General features: G+C 36.5%; 1 protein-coding gene across 5 annotated transcripts in view; it reads right to left on the bottom strand.

The window, feature by feature from the left end:
- The window catches only part of LOC136853179 (uncharacterized), a 99,735-nt gene that overhangs the window by 50,431 nt on the left and 44,304 nt on the right, over positions 1 to 5,000 (bottom strand). The window lies entirely within an intron of this gene.

Raw genomic sequence — 5,000 nt, 5'->3', positions numbered from 1 at the left:
TTGTTGGCTATAGAATTCTGTCGTGTAAAGAGGTTTTTAGTCCGGTTTATGGTCGAGTACCTTCAAGAGTTTTTTTTTATTATGCATAACAACATTTCCAAGTCCCCCTACCACTATTGCTACTGCTACCGTTCTTTAGTTCAAATCTTTCTTTAGGATTTCTTCAGACGCATTGAAAATTGCTAATACCTAAAATAATTGTATTAGTGTAAATGATAACTGGATTAGATGAGTCAATTCCTTTTGATAAAAAGATGTTGCTTTCATTTCATTGTGTTACTCTTTGCTCTGGCTTTTTGAAAATAAAGAAGTTTACCTGTGAAATAATAATTGTAGATTAGTTCAAATAGTTCCGTGGTTTTCATATTCACTTAATGGGTGCATTTGCAGTTCATTTTAAATATAAACGTTAAGTAACTTGGCGAATCTACGTATTAACCTTGCTGCAAGCTATGAAGAAATTAAAAAAATTTATCTCTACATATCTTGATTTTAAGAATTATATTTTCTTTGGGGGGGTAGTGCCGTTAGTGCACCTCAAGTGGTGCACTGTAGGCATTGGTTACTTAATGGTCTTTACAGCATCCCTTCGTCTCCAAGTTGCAACCTCTTTCATTCCTTTTACTGTACCTCCGTTCATATAATCTTTCTTCCATCTGACTTTCCACCCTCTCTAACAATTGTTTCATAGTTCAACTTCGAGGTTTTCCTCCTGTTACACCTTTCAACCTACCTAACTCAATTTCTGTTTCAGCGCTGAATGACCTCATAGGTCCCATCGCTAGGCTTTTGGCCTAAATTCTATATTCTATCCTATTCTAAACCAAAATCTTCCTGGTTTCCCGAAAATATGAATCATTTGAAAATATTAATAATCTGAATATGCTTGCGCCTTTGGCTGTAAACAGAACCGCCCTTTGATGGCCGAATGATTTACTTAGTTTAAGCCACGAAGCTCGCCGTTCAGCACGCATCAATTCATCCCCCGCGAAGGGGACGTCATATTCATTAATAATAATGAATTAAGAACCCATAAAGAAGTAAGCGAAGAAACGGACGCTGTTCATATTAACGGCGGACGACGCGAAGTCTTGTTTTGACAGGACCCCCTTCAAAAGCCCCACCGCTGCCCTGCCTATTGTCATTGACGGCCGGGGATCTCTACTCTGCCGATGGGTCGAGAATAAATATATTTGTTTATTCGAAAGGAACCTGCCAGAGGTAAACCGTCGTGGATGATGACCTCTACGTCATCATTAGCGTGAAATGAGAGCGGAGGTCTTATCGGCGCGCTACATGGGCTGATATTACTCCAGGGAAAACAATGTCTGGGAATATTATATTTTTATCGCGGGAAATGTGTTCTATTAAAAGGTTTGGGCTGGGCACGGCCTGGTCTGGGATCTGGAGAAGTCCCTTGAGAGAGAGAGAGAGAGAGAGAGAGAGAGAGAGAGAGAGAGAGAGAGAGAGAGAGAGGATGTGGAAGGTTGGGAAGAAAGCAGAGTAGGAATAGAGGAAGGACGAAATGCCTAGAGAAGATGAGTGAATACAAGGAGAAGCTTGAGAAGGGAGAAAGGAGTAAAGAAGCAGAAGAAGGACAACTGAAAAATAAATCTGGATATTTGCGAATATATATATATAGATATATATGTGTATATATATATATATATATATATATATATATATATATATATATATATATATATATATATATACACACACACATATATATATATATATATATATATATATATATATATATATATATATATAATATGTATGTATATATTATGTATGTGTGTGTGTTTGTGTGTGTTATATTTACAATACGGAAATATGGTAAAATGAAATTGGATGAGAAGATACGGTTATATGAATTGATGCAGACTTGCAATGATAACAGTTAATTAAAATGATTTAAAAAGAATACGATTATAAAAATGAATACCATTATATAAACACACTATATATATATATATATATATATATATATATATATATATATATATATATATATATATATACATATACATACATACATATAAACCACGAAGTTTAGAAAGTGAAGAAACACAGAGTTACTGGGAACTTTATACAATGAGTATGTGTTTGTGTGTGTGTGTGGGAACAGAACCAGCTGTGAAGTGTTGAGACTTAAGTGGTTCGGCTACTAGCCTTTAGGAACCCCCCTTAAGGGATTCCTTCAAGTAGTTTAAACTGCTCTCATATCTGTCTTCTATTTACTTCATCATTGCTCTCGGATTGTGGGGAACTAAGGGGTTTGATGCTTTCACAGCACTGATTCATGCTTGTTTTGCATTGCTCAGTTTATATGTTCTTATATTTGGAGAGTTGATTTGGTAAAGGCGTGCGCTTAAATGTTGCCTGGATTGTAAATACAGTTAGAATCCGTGTTGTCATCCAGATTGTTTTCCACCGTCTTTTTCTTACCGTATAATCTCGTATAATGATGTCATTAACACAAAGCATCCGCTTAATCATAGATGTCATAAGATGCTCAGGTTCCACAGTTTTTTAGTGAGAATCTCGGATTTTTAGCAAAAGGCGTCTTTTTTTTAGGTGGTTTGTGCAATGTACAGGATATATTGCATGCCCTCAAAGTTTATTGAATTAGTTATAAAACCACTAAAGTAATTTTTCAGAAACTTCTCTAATTTTTATACGACTCGAAATTGTACGACAAATCTGATATTTTGACAAGTCTCTCAAAGTATGCAGTTGGAAAGTGTCAGCAGGCATGGGGGGTGGGGGGAAGATGCTTTGCTTATGTATTTTTAGAGAATAAATTTTGTATATATATTGTCTGTATCAGTTATGTTTTCATTTTTCTGCCAGAAAGATGCTTTCTCATACTTGAAACTGAAAATATGGCAATTGAAATGAAGATGTTGAATTAAAAAAAAATTATTTTCATAGGCATTTTATAATATTCCTTAATATGTTTATGACATATATGAAATCCTGAGTTATTCTGTTATGAAGCCTGATAGTAAAAGTGATATGTGAACCTACAGTAGTCCTACTCTGCTGCCATAAGTCCCTTGTTCCACTTCTGTTACTAGCACTGGGTTAGTCGCCAACGCTTAAACAGCTTTGTGCATATATTCATAAATGATAGGAAAATACCTCTCGATAATTTCCTTAGTCAAGATTATTGTTAATATTATTCAATGTACGTTTCAGTTTTGAACACGGATGGTGGTTGTATGTATAAATGAAGAAAATTAGACTAGTTTTTAGGTAAGAAACTGGTAAGTGAGAAGTTTTAGATATCTGAAGACGCTGATTAAAACCTTTTTGATCAGTGAGAAAATTATTAGAGCATTGATAGACTGACAAAAATGGGATGCAGCGGTTTTAAGGAAGAATGAAATAGCAAGTCATATTTGTTAGAAAACGGTGAGATGAAAATGCCCAGGTGGATGTGTGGAGTAACAAAAATGGACCAAAGTCGTAGAACCATCAAAGAAGACTCAGGAAAGAAAACTGCAGTGGTGTGGCCATGTGATGAGAACGGATGAGACTTATGTAGAGAGGAGAGTGATGCAGATGGAGGTTCCTGGTGAGAGAGAGAGAGAGAGAGAGAGAGAGAGAGAGAGAGAGAGAGAGAGAGACAGAGAGAGAGAGAGAGAGAGAGAGAGACCGAAGAAGCGAAGGTGAATGGATGTAGTTAGAGAAGACCTGAGAGACAAACAATTGTCAGAGGACGATGTGTTTGATCGAGCCAGGTGGAGGAGGAAAGGTGTCAGAAACATCGACCCCTCATAGAAGTGGGAAGAGATGTACAGAAAGAAGAGGAAGATTTTTTTTAGAAAATGATTATACGATTTCCTGATTAAAGTGTTGTTTGTATTAAAATAAATAGACAAGGAAGCGAATATTAGGTAAAAAACAGTGAATTAAAGTGGAAATTTGTTAATATTAGAAATGATGTGAGATCAGCTGGCATTGGTTGATATTTATACATACACAGTGCTAGCTGGTCATGGTGAGGAAAAGTTGTAGAGATTGGTGAAAGATTTTGAAATGTTGTCAAAGGCAAAGAAATTGAAAGAATGTTAGAAAGACTAAGGGCGCGGAGTTAATTAGAAGCCAGGAACAAGCAATAAATATTAAAACTGATAGTGCATAATGGAAAGACTTAATTTATTTAGATATTTGGTAACAGTCTGGTATTAAAGTAAGGATGACGGAAGAAACAAGAAATGAATCACAAGGTACGCAAGAATGGAAGTAAAACCATTGGAAAAGAAGCGTACCGTGTGTGGAATCAAACGTTTGGATGGATGATGGAACTGTTGAGTCAACTCTCCTTTAGGGGAATACGTTGATGTTAAATGTGAAAACGTTGAAAAGACGAAAGCTATTTACATGAACAGTTTACCTGACATATGATGTGGTGTAAGAAGGAATGAAAGACATGAAGATGTGGAAAAATGGTTAACATATGTGGTAATAAAGTGATGATGTTTTTGAATCGGTTTAACTGCATAGAGAGCAGTGAAGATGATAGACAGGCAAAGGGTGTTGGAGGATGGAGGGGAGGGACGCCAAACAGTTGCTTACTACATAGCCTGGAAGAGTCGTTGGAACAGAGGGGTCCATAAATGATTTAGGGAGTGTAAAAATTCATGCTGTAGTTACACAGGTCAGTGGAAATATCTGTAGCATGAGGAGGGAGGTTGAAGAACAACAGGTAAGCCTTCTTTGGAAACCTTCTTAGAAATTTTCCGAAAACGCCTTTTGGTGAATAAGTTTTGAAATATCATTCCTGGCAACACTTATTACCTACATGTGGTGCACTGTAGGCATTACTCGAGGGTCTTTGCAACGTCCCTTCGGCCCTTTGCTGCAACCTCTTTCATTTCTTTTAATGTACCTCCGTTCATATTCTGTTTCCTCCATCTGACTTTCAACCTTCTCTAACAATTATTTCACTGTGCAACTGCGAGGTTTTTCTCCAGTTACACCTTTAAAGC

This window comes from Macrobrachium rosenbergii, chromosome 26 (assembly GCF_040412425.1).
Source record: "Macrobrachium rosenbergii isolate ZJJX-2024 chromosome 26, ASM4041242v1, whole genome shotgun sequence".
Taxonomy (NCBI): Eukaryota; Metazoa; Arthropoda; class Malacostraca; order Decapoda; family Palaemonidae; genus Macrobrachium; species Macrobrachium rosenbergii.
The sequence above is the reverse complement of the archived record's forward strand: the minus strand, read 5'-3'. Positions and strand labels throughout refer to the sequence as shown.